Source organism: Topomyia yanbarensis, chromosome 2, assembly GCF_030247195.1.
Source record: "Topomyia yanbarensis strain Yona2022 chromosome 2, ASM3024719v1, whole genome shotgun sequence".
In the NCBI taxonomy this organism is placed as follows: domain Eukaryota; kingdom Metazoa; phylum Arthropoda; class Insecta; order Diptera; family Culicidae; genus Topomyia; species Topomyia yanbarensis.
Genome location: NC_080671.1, coordinates 9,188,516 through 9,212,190, shown reverse-complemented (window position 1 = coordinate 9,212,190; position 23,675 = coordinate 9,188,516). Strand labels below are relative to the sequence as shown.

General features: G+C 38.9%; 1 protein-coding gene across 10 annotated transcripts in view; it reads right to left on the bottom strand.

Annotated features, from left to right (window-relative positions):
* The window catches only part of LOC131682029 (protein abrupt), a 240,229-nt gene extending 222,376 nt beyond the window's left edge, over positions 1–17,853 (bottom strand). For 4 of the 10 annotated variants that reach the window (XM_058963185.1, XM_058963194.1, XM_058963193.1 and 1 more), the window contains exons 1-2: positions 17,014–17,302; positions 3,488–3,723 (exon numbers count right to left, since the gene is read on the bottom strand). The gene's annotated coding sequence lies outside the window, so the exon portion shown is untranslated. The other 6 variants (XM_058963188.1, XM_058963186.1, XM_058963190.1 and 3 more) reach the window with 6 other exon arrangements.
* Between the last annotated feature and the right edge of the window lie 5,822 nt (positions 17,854–23,675).

Here is a 23,675-nt window from a genome sequence, read left to right as displayed (position 1 = left end):
TCGGTGTGACTCTAAAACGGTGCTGAGCTGTAACCATCGGCGGTATCGCTAATTCGTTATCTGCCCAGTAGGTAAGATCTTATCCAAGCCGAAGGCGAAGAAATGGCGATGTAAATTCATGAAAAAAATGTCGCTGGTGATACGACAAAATCAGGAAAAGAACCGTGTCTGTCCACAGGCGACAGCTGGTTCCGTGGTGACGATGAACCGCCGAATTAAACGTGGATTTAGATTCAATCAGCGCGACGACAGATGAAGACTTGATTGGGACAGCATTTAAACCGTAAACTTGCAAGAAAATATCAAAATGACGGCTCTCACGACCATTCAAAAGTCCACGCGAATATGCAAGCAGTCACACGAATTAATACACGCGAGGTCACATACATGCTAGGTCACGCGACATATAAACGCTCACACGATAAAACACGCTGACATACAAATGTTCGTGTTCTTCGAGGTAATACAAGCCTGCACTCAAACGGGAATATGTAATCGCAATTGTCGATGCAAAAATATGCCATTAAGTTAATGTATTATTAATCATTCATGTATAAACGAAGTCTCAAGCGCAAACATATAAACGCCCGTTTTTATGCGATCATGAATTGTATACGTGTGGAAACCTCCACCCTCGATGTTAGAAGCCTACGTTGGATTACACTAAAAAAAGAAGATGAGCTCTTGCACTAGACAACTATTTAGGGGTGCCACAATCTATAACTGAAATATGGGGAATGCCACTTTTTTGTAGCACCTGAATCGTACACTCAAAAGTAAACATCAGAATATTGGACCACGTGAATATGAACTTGATCACACTATGATACAAACAAATTTATACACGAAAAATCACATAAACACTAGCCCATCCGACACGCGAACCCCCACGCGATCAAACACGATAACATACAAGCGCTCAAGTCTTCACGATGATACAATCCTGGCCCCATACGGGAAAATTCAATTTCGATCATTTATGAAAATGTACATCCGTGTTCTCGCAAACATAGAAACGCTTATCGAGGTGTCAATGTGCTAGGACTTCAAATTTTCAACTTGTGTAAGAAATTGACATTTGAAATTTCAACAGCAAGTAGCAACTTGCCATTGGTCGGCCCTTCGATCGGCCAGCAATCGCCATACGAAACTTGTATGCAAATTTGGATACAATGGTGACTCACGCATGCGAACCTGTATGCGATGGTGATTTTCAACGTATTTTCATTTAAATGTTTATACAGGTTTTTCGGGAATGTTTGTTTTAGCTTATATGTCTGTTCTCTGTGATATAAGCTAACACACGCAACATACAAACGCTCACGCGATCGAACACATTAGAGGACAGTTTTTCAACATTTTGTCACTGGTTGTATTGATGTTTTTCGATTTGGATGAAAATTTCAGCGTTTGTGCATATTTGGAATGGACTTCGGTCAAATATGAGATTCCTACTTTGTCGGGAAGTGGGATAAAACGGGCAATTGGGAAAATTGGTCCGAAGAAATAGGTCGAACTTTCAAAGTTCTTTTAACTCCGGTTAAAATTGATGAAATCTAATTCTGTTTAGTTTTTTCTGAAAGGACTTTGGGAGGGGTTGAAAATAGGGTACACCTTTTCGATTTGTAATCGATCGATACATTAAACAGCATTCATATTTTTTTTGAAATACAATGACAATTTTAAAAATGTTATAGATCTTTACAATAACATTATGGGGGGTAGATCAGTACGGATGCATTTTACGCTAAACTTAGGACTATAAGCTTGTAGTAGTAACTTTTTGGGGGGGTAATATTACTCTTTTTTCAAAATCTTCATATTTCCAAAAACAATTTTTTACTTGGGGTTCCTTTACAATCGATTTTTTTTTTCAAAATTCTGTCATACTCATATTCCTCAGACAATTCTACTCCAGTTTAAAGTTTAAACATGTTCATTCTGTCTCCCTATTGTTTCTGAAGTTATTGCTATATGAAAAAGTACTCTAGAAGACAATAAACAAAATACAATGTGAAAAAATACTTTATTAATTAAATATCGCTCTAGTCCTAGTAACAATTGTGGATTTATGATAGTTTTATAGCTACTGATAAAACATAGATTGCACTTGTAGCGTGCTATAAAACTTTAATTGTTACTTGGGTAGACCACGTACACTGATGCATCTTCCAAAGATAAATTTTTTTGGCAGGGCTAAACTTCAGATGTTTCCACAAAATATATGACTATAATGCATTAAATTGGGGTATAATTATCTGAGAAATCGCAAAATGAAAATGAAACTTGAATCAAAAATTGGTTGGAAAGAAACTCCGAGTAAAAATATCTTGAAAATACGGAGATTCATAAAAAAATGTAATGTATTTCAAGACACCCAAAACGTCATTTTCGCAAGCTAATAGTCTTAGTTTTACTCTAAAATTCAGCCATAGAGATTTAGCCTCCAATAGTTTGTTGTAAAGAGCTATTAAGCTTTCAAAATTGTGAAACCGAAAAGGTATAGAATCAATTTTCATTAAGTTAAGTCAGAGATTTTAAAATTTGGACCTATTTCTTTAAACCAATTTTCAATGCCCGTTTTACCGCATTTCCCCTCAAAGTAGGAGTCTAATAATTAACCGACGTCCAATAACGCATATGTACAAACGCTGAATTTTATCAAAATGGGAGCACATCAATACGACATCAAGAACAAAGGGGTGCCCACGTTTGAAACCAAAGTTCTTAACATAAAAACGCTCGAGCTCTTCACGATAATACAAACCTACTGCCAGGCACTTGCTAGGCCATGCAACTATAATTCAAAACTGTGCTTATATTGGCTTTCGATCCCGCAGTCAGAGCTGACAACCCTAACGGCAACCATACGCTACTGTCAACAATCACATTACTTCATTTCGTTTTCATGCACGCACCATCCTTCAAAACAGAAACCCAAGCAGAAACAAGGAAAGCAACGAGATGTGGTGGCGTCTACGCCGCCAATTTCGCTCAATGAATGTACAAATAGACGATTTAAATATTCCGTGTGTGTGTGTATGTGCGCGCATCAACATCATCGGGGTACACATAAATGTACATATTGGGAGAATAAATAACAAACAAAAATTCTTTCCCCCTCCCGACAACCTTCTCTCCCCCGTACCGCGGTCTCCGATAACTCTGATATCCATGTGACGGGTCTCGCGACTCGCGACTATACTGACAAACGGGCGACCTGTGCGGCACTGAACCGGCGGCAGTAGCACGGTAGACGGCGGGCGGCGTGAGCCGAGCCCGAGAAGTCACACTCGCTGTTTATATATGTAAATATTGGCACTCGAGTCGAGTTTTTGGAGAGTACACACATTGTGCTTATTGTTCGGAAGATGTCATGCTAATCGCTCAACTCAGCTGTCAAATTTGGTGGGTAAACATCGTAAACGGATAGAATGGATGCGGAAGAAAGGAAAAAAAATCAACTTAAATTGAGCTGTGAACTTACCGACAACTCAACGAAGGAAGAGTAGGAGCTGCTTGCTGGATAACTCTGGTTTTCTTCTTCTTCGTACTTAGAATATGCACCGGGAAATCACTGTCAGCGGGATAAAATCTCTTCTCACTTTCCACACACTCAAAACAAAAAGCACCAACTGTTTTCTACTTCTGCTGTCACTCTCGTATCACTGATGGGTTCAATGTTGCTAAACAACTAGCATGCTTCGATGAACAATGATTGATCTGTGGGAAAATGCAAACAATTAAAACTAGAACCACGAAACGTTTTCCATGAAAACTATCTCGCATAGAGTTATTGTTTTATTGATTTTTCCTGCCAGCGAAGGCTCTCTAATCGGTCCCTGCTCACCGACGTACGGTGGGGCGTAAGGAGGAGGCACTTTTACAAGTACTCGAACACTTTCGCTGGTGTCCGTGCGATATTGTCGCCGTCGCCGTTTGTCGTCATTCCAAATGTCCTGGCCGTCGTTGCCTCATTCCGCGCTACCTACCTACGCGCAAAGTAGATGGCGCTATCGCATTAATCTTTGGACAGAATGAGAGATCGGCCCCCTCTGCTGGTTCGCTTCCCGGGGGACGATTGTAACTATACATGAATTACAATGGCAAGTACCGTTTTGGGGATGGTTGGTATCCGGTAGATTTGTTAGTAGTAGTGTCCCAAAACAGGACACTGCTCGACGAAAGGGTAGTGGGAAAATGGTAATTTTATTTATTACCGGGAAATAGTGTGGTTAGATGACTTGACACTCTCCGGTTTCTTGGTGAGTGTACTGTCGTTGCGTTATCATTGTGTTAGTGCACGTCGTCTCGCAAGATGATGAGCTTTTCGTATAAAATGAGCGGACATAAAACTACAATTCGACTGTTTTATTTCATCCCTTTCGAAACAGGAACGGAAATCGCGCTAGCAACAAGACAACGAGAGTAATGAGTGTAGGATTGCTATGCAGTGAGTATACCTCACAGGCGCGAAGACTCTCACCATTCTCCGCTCACTGTGTCGGCGCACCACGTGCTTCGCTGTATGGGTGCATCTCTAATTGCGAGAGTTCTAATTACTCATACAAACATGCACAATGCGAGCATGTGTGCACGACGCCGCTCCAAGTGAGTGGAAAAGTGTTTTGATGGAACAATTGGGTACATTTTTAGAGCTATATTTACCATCCTGCTCCTCCTACCCCCGCCACAAGTCAAGTCAACCGCCGATCGGGAAAGTCGGTTTTCCGTTGAAAGGGTAATGGAATTAATTAGTTCCAGACAGAAAATTTTCTTGAATCATCAGTCAAAGCTGTCAACGATGCTGACTCATCTTCTTTTGCTGATGATGGTGATGATGATGATGATGATGATGGTTGGACTCGCGCTCAGAGCCACTAAATGGCTTTCTAATCGAATTAAAATCATTGCAATTTTCCTGCCGACCGGTCGCTTTAGAGCGCTCTATTCCAGATTTTCTTTTGTTACATAATCTTCAATTGAATTAGAGCTGCTTTCCGTTCTTGCCGTACCACGATCCAACCCATTACTGTCGGTGGTGGTGGTGGTAGTATTGGAGCCAGGACAGTTGCACAATTTCGCTTCCTTCGATTAATTCAATTAAATTCAATTACTGTTGTATTCCCGTTGCCTCGGTACCATCCCATCGATTGGAATGCCTGGGAAAAAGGCAATGGAAGAAAGTCGCGAATATTTAACTGCGTTCGGGTGACGCCGTTTTGAATTACAACAGCCCAACTGCCAAACCACTCAGCGGATGTGTAAGTATAGGCCCCGAGTAGTAAATAATTTCATTAGTAATTAATTAAATCAATTGAACTTAATCGCTTTGTGCCTTCTGCCATCGATCGACCGGTAAACATGCTGCTGCTGCTGCTGCCGGTCGGATTTGGTTCCGCTGTTGGTGACACCGTTGTTTCCCGATGGGGACACAACTACTCTGTTCCCACCATGATGAATTATGCAGCATCAATTTCCCGAGTCCAGTACCCTGGACCGAGCGATTGCCAACGCCATCCCGTCATTTTGACGAATGGGATACACTCAAAATCCGACGGATAACTTTTTCTTACTTTCTGGTAATATTCTATTATCATTTCAGTAATAGATCTTGCAAAAACACATTTCGAAAGTAAGCTCATATTTCTTTAAAAGTTGATTAGCAGTGGAATGATCTACTACGAGAACTGCACATTCAGTATGTTTTGAGTTTGGATCTGTTCTTGTTCGTAAATAGCTTCGGCGTCAGAAACCCCAATTGAATTCTGAATTTCAAAATTCCTTGTTTCATGGATTCGTGAAATCCGTGACTTTATTTTAAAAAAAACTTTGCTATTCTGGAAATTCCATATTTCTTGGTCAATGAATTCTCGGATCATGAAACTGTGAATTCGCGAATTTAATGACATTCTGTTTTCCGCATTAATTGATCCCCAAATCCTGCGATTATTGATGAATTTTTGATTTAGTTGGCTTACTTGAAAGGTTCATTGCAAAAGAAGAAATTTTACTCAAATCCCGTTTACAAACTCCAAGGAGAGGAGTTTGTAAATAACCACTTTCCGTAAAATTCTCCTCCGAAATAGAAAGCTGGTGTAAAAACTCGTAGAAGACTAATGATTCTAAGGAAAAAGTTGTAAACATTTCAAATGCTAAAACCTCTCTATAGAAGTGTCTCCTATACAATGATTTACATGTAGAATAGTTTTTGCTGGGAAAACGAAAAATCGCGCATTCGTTTTTTTTTGAGATTTTAGGTAAGCAAATTAGCATTAAAATAATTAGAAAGTACGCAAAGATCTTCGATAATATCGGAGATAATTGTGTGTCATTCTGTTCTTGGATATAGCAAAACTGTATCATCAGCAAACGTCTAAGTTTGACAATATCGTTTATGTAGATTAAGAAGAGCGTCGGACCGATATTGCTACCCTGTGCTACACTCCTACGTTAATAGATTTGAATGAGCTCAGCGAGTTTTAAATGGAAACAAATTGGTTTCTGGTAGCTGTTCCTATGATTCCATATATTTCCAGATTTCGTAGAAGTCAAGACACAAAGCTCCCAGTCTGTTTAATTAGTTGATCCATAAGCTCAGAAATAGCTGTTGAAGTGCTACAAACCTACCAGAAAATGTACTGATAGTTGTAAATCACATTGTGCTGGTTAAAGAAATAAATCTTTCTGCTAACAAAATTTTTTTTCGAAAATTTTGCTGAAACCTGAGATTGTAGACTTGAGTGAGATAAAAAAAATGACTCCCGTCGGTCCACTCCTGAGACGATTCCTAGTACCACCAGGAGTGTTTGCTCCAAATTTGAAGTAAAGTAGCCATTAATCTAGCTATCGGCACAAAGTGCTAGAAGTTTGCTTGGGAACCCACTAGCTCGTCTTTTAAGTCTTTGGGAGCACTGTATGCATCAGATAATCAATGCAAGTTAAAATAATAAAGGCAATTAGAAGATTTGTAGTATATAATCGAGCCATGCACTGGCTAGAAAATTTTAGTTCCACGTGTTACTGCGTAGAGGGCGTCAACTTTAACTTTTCAACAGCGAAAGATAGAACTTGAATGTTATAGAACAGGAATTATCTAGCAATTCTTTTGATCATATCCGTATTCTTTTCCTCTTCTTTGAAAAGTTAATGTTGGCGCCCTCTATGCAGTCACAGAGAAAATAAATTTGTCCCCAAAACCTGACTCGTATTATGTATTAAAATTCTTTTAAAAATACTATTCAGCTAAACCTGACCATTATTTCACAAAAATGTATAGTTCGTGGGAATCGAGTACTGATACACAACCATGCGCTGTTAGGCACCATACAAAACTGACTTCGTTCAAAGTTTAATAACTTCTGCCAACAATGCCCAATGGTCTTTGACAAAGATGTAGTAAATTGTCTTTCTTATTTTCACCTGTGGTGATAATCTGCTGCATACTGTGCCACCTAGCGGTGAAAAAGCGAAATAGTGGGTTTTACCGAAGAATCCCATACAAACTTCAGGCACGTTGGTCCGCTAGCTAGACTTGTCCGATTCGGAGCAAGCACTCGTGGTGGGACTAGAAATCGATTGTGTTTTCAAAAGTTTATTATATTCCCAGGCCTATTGTAGATTGTAGATATTGGTCGATAATTAGATGGATCACAGACATCACCGGCTTTAAATACTGGAACAACTTTGACTATTTTTAAATAATTCGGGAAAAGTTTTTGTTTACATGATTTCGCTGAGCATTTGAACAGGAATGTGAGCAAAGTGATCATGATGCTAGGATTGTGCGACATTTGGATTTTTGTATCTGATATCTGATTCGATTCCCGGATGTGTGAATTCTGGATATGAGATCTTTCTTTGACGAACACTTGATTTTCAAAGTACCTACTAAAATCGATGAGATATTGATTTCATTTTCAATATTCCAATATTGGCAGAGCTGATCGAGATAAGATGCTGCAATTTTACGATTTAAAATTCCATTGATATCTTTTTATTATTCTTAATTGACATTTGGGAATGAGTAAAACTCAAACTATTACCCCAAATTCTATATTACAGTGACTCTGAGATCCTTGCTCAGGAAATTATTCTATTTTAAGATATCCAAAACCGACGAATAATTGTTTTCTAAATATGATTTCAAGCTATTAGTATTATTGCTACATATGTGGATTCTTCCTTGCAATTAGAAGAGCTGAAAAAAAAAATCAATGGAATCCTCGGACTCGAATTCCTCAATCGCTGAGTTTGCGCTTTTGAAGTATTAAGCTACTACTAATAGCTAGTTCCTATACTGCCCTGTTTAACCCGAACCGGAGAAAAGAATGCCATTTGTAAGAGTAGACAAAGTAGTGCTTCAAAAGCTCTCAAACCATATAGCTTCAAACGACAATAAGACGCCGTTGAGAGAACTAAGCCCTATCCCGGGCTGCTGTTGGCATCCAGAGAGATTCCACATTAGTTTGGTTTCTAAACGTTGTACTTAAACGATTCTTACGTCGGAAAATCTCAATACTAGATTTATGCTTGAAGTTTTTAGCCGATTTCTACATTCTATCATAATAAAGGATGTACTTCAGAAGCAGGTTCTGCCCTTTGGACTCTTAGTTTCAGTGGTTCATTTTATTCTAGGATTAACTCCTAGAAACTACGTGAATTAAAAATTTCTGATCTCTTAGAATGAAAACTGCTACTTTAGATTGAGAGTTGTTGATTTTCAAATTTTCAATTAGATTGATTCCAAGATTGTGCGTTATCTGGCTTGTTATACCTGATTCGTTCAATTCTTGGATGAGTGAACTTATTTCAAGATTAAGGAATTCTGGATTTATGAGATCCTTGCTTGCTCTGGTCTGGCAGTACAGACGCTATGGCGCAGTGTCCCTTTCCTCGTTTGTTTGAGATCAAAACAGGAAGGAATCTTAGTGTCAGTAGAATAGTAGGGCTAGCCATGAAATTATCCTATGCACTGATAATCGGCGGCGAAGTCTGGTTAATCAGAGGGCGAAAAGATTGTACTGCTAATACGTTGCTTTTAGTTTTATAAATATTTGACTTTAAAAGTTTCTGAAACCGATGAGTCAAAGATTTCTAATTATAATGGAGTTGGAATTGCTGCCCTAACTCATGGTGTTTTAAGTAATAATATCCTCAACACCCGAATACCTTGAAGTATAGATTTCTAATTTCGTTTCTAAAGTGCTAGGTTTCGAAAATTATGAATTGACTAAACCCGTGGAACTAGATAGTTTTAGATATTGACCAATTTTATCGATTGGCGGATTGAACTCTGAAATTCAAGATTCCTGGAAATATAAATTCCAAGTTCTTATTAGATTGATTCCGGGATCGTATGGTATCGGCTCATTACTCTTGATTTATTTACCTTACGCCTTTCCAGACTTTTAGATTACAGTGATTCTAGTTTAATGTTTTTAACACCGATGAATCGTTGTTTTCTAAATATAATTAAAAGTGATCACTATTCTTGGTCCATATACGGGTTCTTTCTTGAATCCGAGATCGCTGAATACCACTGAATTAATATTTTGAATATGAAATATGAAATAAATAAATAAATATCCTCGTTATACGGATTCCTAATTTGATATTCCTAAATTCTTGAGTAGGAATCGGTGAGGTTATGTAAGTTGATAATTTTCTGTCCTGGATTGTAAGCGGGAGTTTGCAAATAAACCCTTTCCGGAACTCTTTGGAAATATTTTATTTTAGCACGTGTCCAACATTTACCTATCTGATTATAAATGGAACAAGAAGTGGATAGGGTATGTCATATCAGATTGTATATTGTCAAAAGCATCATTTCAGGATGCTACCATACGATAAAAACCCTGAACTGGAATATAGTGTATGCGGGTAGATTTTCGGTAGCCCCGAATTAGTTTATCGTGAAATCTTCATATTTGCTGTTACTAAAGGGAAACCAATACACGCACCTCGCAAGAAAAAAAGAATCCCAATACCAGTGAAAAAATAATTTTTCTATACGTGCTTTATCCACCACAAAATTAATGAAGAAGATACACATATTTGTATAGACATGATGTTGGGTATACTTGATTCCTAGTTAAGCACTGAATTGTCGATTTCAGAAATCCTGCAAATATGATGCTTTAGATTGCGTGATTTTCGACAAGGACTATTTGAACTATTTCCAAAATTTTTAGATCCGAAATGTCTCATTTTTTATCTTCCAGGATCCTGAGATTTTTTCTTGAAATATTTGCATTTCCACTTCGAGGCTCTGTTCGGGCAACAATTTAACTTCAGATATCACAGTTCTAAGGGAATTAGTTGATCACTGAATTTCATAATATATGGGCTTATCGTCTCCAGATCGATTCCTGAATGCCAAGATTTACGTTACCCCGGACACGGTAGCCAAACGTATTCATGAGTTTCCCTTGCGTTCCGATCATGCTGTAAGATTAGGATGAAACGTCCGACTTCTGATAGTAGAAATCAAAGCATTCTTGACAATTCTTCAGCAGCAATTTTAGTTCCTGCTACAAAACCAGTTTGAAATAAAAAAAATATATGGCTTTTTGTGGTTGTGAACTAGTTGTCGCAATAAAAACTAATTGGTTGCTCAACTTCCAACGAATAATTTCGATTATGTACACTTTAAATCTGTAGGTCGTTCAGTTGGTTGGCATTATGAACCGTTTATTTGAATATTCCATAAATCTAGAAGGTCTAAGCTATGCAAATTCCCATTTTTTTGTCTATAAGGACACAAGACCTTACATAAAGTATGGTTTTTGTTCTAGTGTTTCGGATTCTCTTCGTCAGGTTCATATTCCTCGTCGGCAAACAGAACCTCTGTGCTTACTATCGGGACATCACTCGGTATAAGCCAGTTGTTTAGAGTTCACGCAAGACGTGTGAATTTTTGGATTTTAGTGTTTAATTAGTGGTAATTTGGGTACTAGATTAGATACATCGCTTAACTAGACACCCAGTTGGTGCTAGTGCTAGAATCCGAAACACTAAAACAGAAATCATACTTTAGGTCTAAGCTAGCTTTTATTTTTTTCTAAGCAGCAATGTTTATCCTTTCCCAGTCCGCAACATTTCAGGAGCATCGAAAAAATAGAAGATTCAAAAAGGCACTCATCCACAAGCGTCAATATTTGGTACATATGGGAGAAAGGATTAAGGGTCCAAGATTCTTCTTCCATAGAAGATTTTAAATATATGTTCCCGAGTTGTACTTTCGATGATATTCCATTTTTGATGCAGGAACTGGAAAAAATTGTGTTGGCAAAGGTAGTTCTATTTTCATTTAGATATCCGAATCATAGCTCCGAACTGGTTGCCAAGACGGTACCAGTTACTGGTGAGATGAACTCGAAACCCAAAATTCAACTTTATTTAGGTATTGTGCCCATCATGCACAAATTTGGTTAAATCCAAATTTTCCATATGGGGAGAGTCTTTGTAGTTTTTAAAGAGCCAATTTTCTCGACAAACTAGCATTGCTTAGCATGAGTAAAAATATTCAATCGGTATAGAAATGACTATTTTTGAAGGTTTGAAAAACAGTTTCAATCACAACATCAACATAAACGCACACCAGTTTAAGAGTATTACATGACTTTATTTGTATATTTTTCGAAAGATTTATGTTAGAATATCGGAAAAATATACTTTGAACCACATTATCAGGACCCGCCATACTGTGAAATGGTGAAAACATTCACTAGACTAGATCTTTGGCACAGCTAGATACTCTGCGACACAGTTTGTTATTAAAATTACATTCTATTGAAATATTCTGATTCGATTCTGGTCGGGATGGTACTGATGGAAGCGTTGCCAAGTCGGTGGCATTATTTTAAGTAAGCACCATCTTATCTTACTCATCTCATTCCAAGTTAATGTGGCCGTAGCTGACATTAACAGTTTTCATCCTGTTAAGGACGGTAGACATAAGGCACTTTTGAAAAGTCGTCACGCAACAAGAAAGAGCAGAATGGTAGATATTATTCCTTGGTCAAAAGGAATTGTATCACAAGCTGTCTAATGAAGATTATTATCATAAACGTGATACTCGTTCTCTCCTTCGCCATGGAAAACTTATGTCAAATATTAAAATAAACCTTCATTTTGGTGAAATTTCCACCTAAAATATACTCATTAACGCTATAATTCACCCCATTCTTTAGATTGATTCCTCTATCAATGCGTAATCATTGGTACTTTCATCGATTATTAGAAATGATTTCCCTGGCATCTCGTTCACCTGCAGGTAGTTTCTCCTGTTATAAAGAAATAAAGCAAACGACAACTAACACTTCACCTCGATCTAATGAGAGATAAAGTACGGTAGCTTTTATTCCTGGGGACGATGATCGTATTTCTGTTTGTTGTGGGATCATCGAGGAAAGTGATGCAGAAAAGTGGAAGCATAGTTCGATTAGACACCGTGGCTGTTAATTTCAAGTATTGCCGTGAGGTGGAATAATTTTTGAATGGTGAAATTGGAGCATAAGCTTCCGGAAGTCACCGTTATACAGATCCATCCTATTCAAAACTGTGTAATGATAACGTTCAACAGTTTAGCAGTCGAAGTTTTTTTAGGCTTAAAAAGTTGCAATACGTTGTACAATTACGCGGTCGGACAAAGTGTACGACCCACAAATTCATCGCTAGAATATAATCGAAACATGGATTTCAAATTTGAGTTATTCGTGATAATGCGTGTGACATGTTATATTCTTTTTTAGCTGGAGCATCAATATCAATTACGAATTTTCTTTAGATCTTAGAGCACGGAACACTACGGAAAATCCTGCACATAAAATTTACCTACTGTACTTGATTCTACCACACTACATGCACATAATCAGTTAAATCACAAACTGTTGGCCAACAAGTGGAAGTCGACCAGTTTTCAGGCAACATCGAATGGCGCTGCTGACTGACATTGAATACGGAGGAAACTCAGTTGCGCTGGGAATTAACTCGATAGCTCTGGCATTCAATAGAATCAGAAGATTCCATTAGCTAAAAAACTGTTGCAGTGTAGGCGCGCCGCTACAATGTGATCCAATATTCCAACGAGACTGTTCTTTTCAGAACCAGATAAATTTCCCAAAGATATCGTTTGCAGCTTAATTTGAAAATTTTCACTGATTTAAATTACAATTCCCTTAAAATTCAAGGTTGAAATAAATGGCCTGAAATCGCCTGGTTTTCCAGACTTTTTTTACAGGAATTGACATCCTGATAAATCGTCATTGACATTAATTTCAAGCTTCCTTCCATGGAGATAGGAATGAAACTACCGAAGAGCTAGAAGGTACTTCGCTATTGCGATACCATGGTTGATTTTTTCAATGTTTTTGTGTGCTTCGAAATGGAATAAGTCAAAACTTTTATTTTAAAGTATAGTGTTTCAGATTTACTGATTGCAATGTTTTGTGATCGCATTCGTCCAAATTACTTTATGTGTTGTCATGGATGGAGAACATCAATCAGTTGAAGAATTAAAATTCAAAGATCCAATTATGACGATGAAAAGATCCCGAGATCTTAAAGTTGTAAGCTCCAAAGATCCAATAGTCAAAACATTTGAATATCAAATCAAAAGATCTAAAAATCAGAAGACTTAAAATAGATCCAATGAATAAACAACTAGGAAATGTAAAAAGAAACCAGCTAAAAATGATATAAAGGTGAGGACCCCAATATCTAACTTTTAAAGTGCAACGCTTCAAGGTATATTTAATTTCTAAACTAAAAGATTGAAAGGTTTGAATACTGAAATATCCAAATGTCCACACATACAAGAATTCCAAAGATTCAACAACCCAAAAATATTCAAAAGATCCAAAACAATGGTTTGGGATTATCATACACAATTCCAAACATGGTTTCCAGTAGTTCAAAATTCCACAATATCAGAAGATCCAAATATTCCAAGATACAATGATCTTAAAATTCGGAAGATTTTATAATCCAAAAATTCAGAGATACGACGATCCAAAGATTCAAAAAGAAAGCTGAATGATCAACAAGAATTCGAAAGATACAAATGAGCTGAAGATTTAGAAATCTAAAAAACCGACGGATACAATACTTAAAGATCCAAAGACACAACAATCCGATTCGAAAATCCAAAGATCTGATATATCCAGAGACCTAATCCTAAAAAGTAATCGATACTCTAGAAGTTTCGAAAATTCAAAAATCATTGAAAGATCCAAGTATTCAAAGATACAGAAATTCGGTCCAATGATCCGTAAATACGTATTATCCAATACTGTCTAAAAATAGGGTCATAAAAGAAGTGACGTTAAATCCGTTATAATGATATTTAACGGAATTTATAAGAAATTTGCAGTTTTGTTAGTTGCACTGAAAAGAGCCAATTGGGTAAAATTTTCACAATTTATCATGAGTTTGGCCCGGATCAACAGGGATTCAAGCTAGATCCGAAAATAGCCTGCGTCCAAAAGACTTCCGACATTAAGAAAATAGCTCATTTGATCCGATCAGTATATCATTGTTCTAGAAGTCTAGAATGTTACAAGCACAAGTAAAATACTCCAATAGACGAAAAATCGATTCAGATCAAGTAAGCATTACATTCATAAACCCGCGTCCGACCGACCAATCGTCCAACGCAATCGCCTACTGATTACCTAACTTGGCATCGGTAGTTTCTGTTCAACTTAGTGGCACTTTCCATGTTGGCATTTTCCTTTTGCGGATCTACATGCTGCTAGCTGGTTAGGTCATATAAGGCAGCGCTATCTTTGCAAATATTCGAATTTTAATTCTTTATTCTAATTATACACTTCCAGAAATTTAAGACAGGATTGCTATAGTTATATTTGACAAAAGTGTGTAGAAATAAGCCAAAAATTTCAACTACAACCGGCGTAATTAACCATCAAAATCTCACGCAAAATTCCCGTCTAAATTTTGAAAGCTGTATAAAACAGGACCATTTTTCCCGCAAACTGTCAACCGCGTTAAAATTTGATACGACACGCGTTTTCATTTTGCAACGCGGATTTCAAAACACGTTCCAAAAAATAATAAAAAAGGGTTTTGGTCCTATTCAAGCATCAAGCCATCGATTGAGGGTGAACCAACCAGTTAAGGGATATTAAAAGAAGAGGAAGAGCAGCAGATTAATAACGAAAGCAGGCGAGTTATGAGTTTTCTATGTACTTTTATCGCATCGATTGTGTTCGGTTGGTCGGTCGATTGAAAACCAGTAGTCAGTACTGGAATCGATTTGCTCTGCGCTCCGCGGAGGATCTAAGCGGCGGGGGAAGCGGTTGCGGTGCGCGGTGGTGATTAATTTTGCGCGATTTTCCGCAGTTGCAGTGTGCGATGCGGAAAATATGATAGGGGAAAATCAATAAACCTTATTCTATAGTAGGTAGTACGGGATTGTAAGATCCCGAGCGTCTCACCGAATCGCATTCGGCTTCGTCCGTCATAAAACCGGCGGTGGTGTTGGTGTGAGTGAGTCGCGGTCGTCCACGGTGACGGGACGAGAGAAACAGGACTTTCATACGGGGGTGAGATTTATAGCTTTCGGTTCAGCAGGATGCGAACGCATTGACGTGGTGTAGGTGGAAGAAGCGGAACAATACGCGAGGGAACAGCTGACAGCGAGACTGGTGTGTGATGAGTTGGGTTAGTTGTTTTTCCCGGCTATCGATTAATCGGAAACTAGCTGGTATTGATTTGCGGGGTTAGGGTCGACAGTTGAAAATTGAAGGGTGAGTTGCATATGCAGCACATATCCTACCGTTTGTAGATGCGAGGAAGCAATGAGCGTTGCACTTGCTTAGCGAGGGTTGCTGCGATTAGCAGATCTGAGGCAACGACATTCAGCGACGGCTTGGCTTGTTTGGATGGACGAACTGTTCTTTCTTCACCGCGTTTGTATTCATAAAACGTTCATAATTCATAGCACTTTTTGTGTTACTGATTTTCACCAAAACATTTTTTTTTTTCGAACGACGGGGTACACACACAAACCGCGAAAAAATAATTCAATTATATTTCATGAACGTCACATGCACGGGAACGAGTGTTGTATCTCGGTGTACGTTATCACTAGCTTTTAATCAAAATCAATCAAATTGTTGATTAATTACGAACTTTTTTCAATTGTTTTTGCTTTCTTCTAGGAAACTGAAAAAAATGTTTCATTTCTCGACAAACATATGATTACGGCCTAAAAGCCAACTGTCAAAATCCACTTTGAATGAAAATTCCGGACAAACCGTTACACGCCAATCGCAGATGTTGGTAGTAAATGAAAGAGAAAAGTTTTCTCTTTCATAAACTGTAGTGAACTGTGTTGGACTAGTAACGGTTTGTTTGGAATTTCCATTCAAAGTGGATTTTGACAGTTGGCTTTTAGGCCGTAATCATATGTTTGTCGAGATTTGTTTTATCAATCACAAGCACTCTCGATTGAAGCGTAGTTTGATTGGTCGTAGTAGTCTGGAAAGCTTCGCGTGACAACCGAAAAATATTAATTTAATTTAACAAATTGAACCAAACAGAAACGAAAATGTGAGACGGCATTGAACACTGACGGGCGACGACGATGATGGACGGAATTGATTTTCAATCTTCTTTTCCCCCCGGAAAGGGCGTCTGTGGCAGCAACGGGGGCCGAGGTTACGGTACTTCGTACTTATCAGACGATTGGAGCCGCTTTTTATTGGGAAGCAAATATAATTGATTAATATAGTGTGTTCTATTTTTTTTATCACTCATTGAGGCCACTCCGATCCCCGATGTTTGATTGCACTGTTCAAGGCAGGTGGTGCGCGTCTGTGGTGTAGAAATTAATTGCTTCGCTCTGGACGTGTGCCGTTATCACGCCAGCAAATTAATCGATAAGCGGTCGATTCATCAATGACACTAAATAAAAACAAAAACTCAATGCAGGGTTCTTCTCTAAACCCTATTGTCGAACTGATACGTTAAGGCTAGCTTAAAACTAACCACACTGATAAACTCCAAGCACTGAACCAAAAAAACAACATCCTATTCCGGTGCACCTGTTTGACAACAGAAAACTGTCTTCTTCCGCACGAGACTCGACCCCACGCACTTCCTGTTGGAATCCCGACACGTCACTAACCGCGTCGTCAAACCCCCGCGGAAAGTTTTGTTTGTCACTTTTTTTTGCTTTCGAAGCTCGCGCGTGCCGTGCCACCTTCTGCGTTCCGGATCCGCGAAGCGCGACTTGCAAACTGGACTCCCGACACCGAAAAGTATGTAATGGGTCGGTCGGTACCTGTCAGTATGGTTTGTTGCTGTTGCTGCTGATGCTACTACTGCCACCGAAGAAGCAGCCTCTGTTATGTACTTCCACCCTTGATCACTCACGCTGTGCAACTGACTATGCTAAAGTGAAGTTGCTTCAAGTGCGCCCACTGAACAGGGAAGAGTACGCGAAGCAGCCAGCGAGCAATATGTGTGTGCACACGATGCGAGCGTTACCGAACGAATGATTGAGTACGCGCAACGTGTGTATGTAGGCAGCAGCGCAAAAACCGTAAGTACACACAATTACATATCAGAGTCCAGCGAGACGACACAGCCGCTCATGGTCGGCCAGTGAGAGAGGGCAAAAAACATCGCGAGAGTAAGAGAGAATCAACATTCATTCAAGCATCGTTAGGCACTCACTTGTGGAAGTGTATATACGAGAACCCTCCTTGTGCAATGAACGAGCGCGGCAGGCTGGTAGGTACTCACAGGATCGCAAAACGGAATCGAAAGAAAAACAAACCACGTTGCTGGTCAAAGTCACGAACGAAAACACGGAACTGCTTTCCACTTGATTGCTGGAACAGAACTGCTTCGGTCGGCTGAGTACCACATATGCAATGCAATCAACAAAGAGCTCCCTGTCTCCTTGCGCACCAATCTAGTATGCGCAGCATCCTTGCTCAGCGCTCTTTCTCTGTTGGCGCTCATTCAGCCACATGGCACTCTGATGTATGTGCAATGCCACCATTCCTCCCCGTTTTTTTATTGCAATGGTAAATTATTGTTGTTTGAAAGAGGAGCGGCGTGCTCCATCATGTACACCTTTCTTGTTTCGCTGCTGCTGCTGATGTACGCGATGTGACTGGGTTAGATAGAATGAGACAAGTCCCGTACGTACCCCTACCGTCGTTGCGTTCTCACTCATCTAATGACCGGCACTATTCAGGTTCGGGGACTCAGCTAAAATAACGCTTCGGCTTGTTCGGCGCTCGGAGGGTACTCGTTCAATTTTTCAAAAAAATAATAAGAACTAGAATTTGTTACCGTTCGTTTTGCGATGTAGATTCACCGTTCGCTCTTCCTTTTGGGTACGCAAACGAGCAGTGTTGTTGTCTCTTTCTGGTGTTATTTTAGTTCAATAGATTTTTACAATTTCACAATGAAGTGCGAAGATATAGTACTCTTCTGTTGGCACTGGGTTTGGATAATGCTTGGAATGAATTATTTTTGTTATTTTGAATGAATGTCAGAATTGTTCAACCCTTAAATGCGCAATGTTGTTTTAAAACAACATCCTGAAAATCGTCTAAAAATTATTGTATTAACGTGATATAGCTGTTAGACGATTTTCACAAAATTCTAAAAAAATTGATTTGCGCCTTTAAGGGTTAAAAATATAACGAATCAGTGTGAAATGATGGCAATGGTTTGTTTCAGTTTGCTGCACTGTGATCAATCTTGTAGCTTTAGTCTGATCATTCAAGTCACAATTCAGGTTGGTTTCTTCAATCATTTTTGTTAGAACCGAATTAGGTTCATGCAGAATTTTGGTGGCGTAGATGTTGACCAAACAAAACGAATTAGTAGGATTGACCTACCTTTGCCCCTCAACTCCGCATAATTTGCGATCTAACGCTGGCTGTCAATAGATGGCATGAGGGTGCAGTGAAGATGTTTTTATTTTCATCTGTCAAAATGCTTTGTTAAAATATCAATATAACTTCAATCAATATTTCTATTTAATGCTATTTCATCACGCAAAAAAATATTTTCACGAAGAAAAAACGGTTTCTATCTATGCCAAATGTATAAAGGATAAATCACAAAGAATTTTTTCTTCCGGTTTCAGTTTCAACTAACACGAAATACGAGCTTACGATCTAGATCGAAGAATCGATAGAAAACACGATACAAGTATACCTCGATAGTACATATCCTCGATAGTAAGTACATATTTTCGTTTCGATAGTACTTACATCCACAAGAGATCAACATATTTCAGAATAATAAGAGTTCAATTCAATAAGAATTGAAAATGGAGTTTATGCTTACCGAAGTCACAGTATTCTACAGTATACGCACCTATGCAATGCAGTACTAATATCATTCAATATGTTTGACCAAGCAAAAGTAATAGTAGTTGAAAGTGACAGCGTTGAAATTAAGCTACCCTTGTATATAGAAAATGGCAACATAGAGGTAAAGCTATATGAGCTATTAACGCGTACCTCGTGAACTAACTGCAAATGCACATAACTCGGAGATGTAGAATCCTTTACACCTGATACTTGAAGAAACTTTTTCCCGGATATGCCTAATGATGTTTTTGTGGTGAAGAGGCTGGTCGAAGAACCTATCCCCTTGACTACACAATTCTAGTACAATGCATCTATGAGAGGCAGATTCATATGTGCAAGTACTGTAATTGGGCGGGACACAATGACAAACTTTGTGAGGAATATGGTCAGAAGAATGTACCGCTACCGATTGGCAACACATCTACGGCAAATCAATCCTGCCACCATCACCTGGACTACAAAAGGTTGCTAAAATTAGAGTATCTGTTCAACTGCAAGCATCAAGCACCCCCAAAATCAACAGCCAGCACCTTCAGCGCGGGTTTTGTGACCTGTACGTGCAAAAGGCAAGGAAGATCATCTGATAGTGAGCACGAATACGGCGTTACCGATTAGAGATGGACAGAGTAGTTCTGCAAAACGAACTAGGCCACAAGAACCGATTTTCGGTACCGTTTAGACGATCAGCAATGTCTTCACACTAAGCTAGATTTTCAAACTGCTGGTACTAGTTGCTGAATTTAAAAAACTCAGTTTAAACATTGACAACTTATTGATGTTCATGTTACAAGTATACCTCGATAATACATACATGTTAATTATGATATTTTGTTAAAAGCAAGCAAATTACGTTACTGGTGAAGTTTTTTTTATGAAGGAAAACCGCGTCTACAAGCCCGCTCATAAAGTTGATACCGACGGTGTAGTCACCGATTTGAGTTTGTCGTGCGTGGATCAACTGAAGCACGAGATTGTTTGTTTCAAAGAGCCCTTTACCGGCGAACACAGATTTTGAACTGCAGTCGCACAGGATGGGACAAAATTATGTGTTCTTTCAAAGTCGTGTCGGGTAACCTTTGGTAGGAGAGTCTCCGGCGGAACACGTGGGTAGTATGGATAGTATTACCAACTCGAAAATTGTCGTGAGGTGAATTACCCACTCGAAAGATTGAAACAAACCAAAACCTGAGATTAACCACGCATGCGTCTCGTGCACGGAAAGAAAGGAAATTAAACATGCAGCTTTTTGAAAAATTACTCGATAACCAACACATCTAGGACTGGAACGAAACCAAACCCAAGTAACAATTGAAGTTTTATAGCACACTACAAGTGCAATCTAAATTTTATGAAAGGCTATAAAACTACCATAAAACCTCAATTGTTACTAGGGAAGCGATTCGTTTAACGGAGATCTGGCGCAAGAACACTAGGCGCGCGACCAGACAACATGTTTAATGTGACCACAAGCGCAGAGAGCGCTCACGACGACCTCAATATGCCGGAGATCAACGTATAATGATTGGACATGATACAACTCGAAGGAAGTCACGACCTTCATCCATCCTCTTTTACCAAGGTTTGTTGATACCTTTGGGATTCCTAAACTTACATTGTCCCACGAAATTTGCTAATTTTCGAGCGTCCTTCGATAAGAAATACTGAAAAACTCGTTGAAGCTACACGATCTTTCATAAATTTCACCTTCTGATGTCTAAGTATCCGCCTTCTTATAACCATTCTAATCTAAGTGTCCCCTTTTTCATTACCTGGAATTGAACAATGCGAAAGAACTCAAACTAATAGTTGTATCTGGTAATTTGCTACTGTTTTTTTCAGATAAAGCATTCAAGAACTCTCGTATTTTCCTCATGAAAAACAAGGAGTGTTTTCCATGCCCCATCGAAGCCTCCTTGGAACTGTAACGATGTGGGCATGGTCGTTGATAGGTAAATATAAAATCATACCTTTTGTGGGGTGAATGTTTGCAGCACAGTCTGTTTTATGATCACGATCTACCACTACTGCCATAATAATTAGCATAAAAGCTATGTATTGCTCTCATCATCTGACGAACGTTACGGTGATATGGCCACTACAATGCTTAGCGCGAGCATCTTTGCTGTCTGACAAATTTGTGTATTTAAAGAAAAAATATTACTTTTATATAATCATTTCATTGCGAAGCGTCTATCGTTTGAATGTGGATCTACATGGAAGGCTGTTGTCGCCGAAAAAATATTGTTGGTTCTGTGTATTCCGATCAAAAGTTGAATCGAATATAATAGCGACCAGACGAAATATTGTTTCTCCTTAATCCGTCGACGAACCGGTGCCAATAACCGCTTTTTTCAGCTTCCACAAAACTTTTCAATAACGTCGCGTATATTCGCAAAAAAAATGGGATGATCCGACCTTCAAAAAGTCCTTATAAGACTTGCTTACTTGTCGCGTTCAATTCTGAGCATTCTCTACCCACCACAGAGTGAGAGGCCGTCCACGGTTGTTCGTGCTGGGTACTCGTTTCGTCTTACCTTTAATCGCTGTGTAGTGAATCAAGCCAGTCAAAACATTCGATTATTTCGGATACAGAGGACGCATAGCTCTTTCAATCAATGGGCGCACTAATTGTGGCGAGATCGAGTGCAAGGATGAAGCTAACGCGCTTCGTGGCATTTCCATCGTATTCAAGATAGTCATATTGAAATTACCACCTGTATCATGCAGTTAGATAGATCGATTAGCATCGTGAGGATAACGCCATGGCACACCGTGGAAGTTGAAGTTTTATAGAACCAACTGAGGTGCGATATATATGGAAACAAAGTCAATAAGCATTTGCCTTTGATTGGAACTTGATAATCGACAACTTCAATGCCTGGTACTGCGGAGAAGCTAATCCGATTAAAATACTAGCACGTTTTGATACCCAACAACGCTCCACCGTCGTGTTTCTCGGCCCTGGCCATTAAAATTGATGTTAAAATTGTGAAAGATCTAAGTTAGAGGAAATTAATAGCACTGAAATATAGAAGCTTGGAGTTTTGGGTGTCTCATGTGGACTTTTAACTTACTTCGGTTTTGTAATAGCACCCATCAAGGGACAATCTCAGGCCGAGGAAGCTTAGGAGAGAAAATGAGTTTCCTCTTTCGAAAATAGGCGCATTAGAAGATGTTCCTTCAATAGGATTGCCAGATTCTCGATTTTTAGTAAACAAGAGTGTATAGAAATTATTCATGGCCGGTTGCGTAGCTCTCTTTAACATTTCTTCTTTTTCGGGTACCTAGACAAAATACTTCTTCGTACACGCTCGAGGGTTGTTTAGTTAGATCACGTGATATATCGATGATGTTAAATGGCTTATCTTTGGTCCGAAAGTAGACCATCCAGAAGCCGGTTGTATTAGAATTGGAAATGGTTTGTCTTGAAAAGAAGACTTATCGGCATTAATCCTGACAGGATGTCGGTCGTCGGAGATGCCTTCCCATTAGTCAACACTGGCATCCAGGCTTCGGTACCCACTAAATCGCAAGGAATACAAAATTAATGCAACGAAATTTAAAAGAATGGAGTAATTGGTATCTAACTGTACAAATGATTCATGTAGTATCAGTAAACAATAAACACATTTTCGCTGAGCCATTGGTCATACAACCCGTTAGCAGAGGATGTTTTTACATGGCCACCAGCTGTTATCAGGGAATTTTCTTTTTCAGTTACGCCATGTCTGAACTTTTGTCAGCACGGAAAGAAATTACTACGAATCTTACTACCAACTCGGGAAAAAACTGTTCCGCCGGCCCTGTACATTACGCTCTTTTGCAGCAACACTAAAAAGAGCTACGCCACTCACAACGACAAATCATTGCTCTCTTTGCTCAGGAGTGAGACTCTGATGATCTCCTTATGGAAAAATCCATTGCTGAGATTCCTTGCGAAGCCTTTGATTTTTCTCTTGGCAGGCCGCCAAATGAACCAGCAAATAGCTTTGATCTCAAAAATCTTATCTGTGAAAAAATATTCAACTTATTTGAATGAAAATTGATCATATTCAGCCGCATTCATTTTCAATATTCAGTGACGCAGCTGAAAACGTCAAACGAGCAAACCGCCCATTCATCCATGCAGATTTTCATTCGTCTCCGATTATTACATGAAGCGACCGTGCAGCAACGAATCAAACGCATCAAAGTAGGCCCTGGCACAATGTAAGCGATGATGATTGTTGTTTCATATGCTTTACCGGTATTTGAAAACATTTTCCTAGATAATTAGTGAAATGAATATATTGTATGATATTCAACTGATTG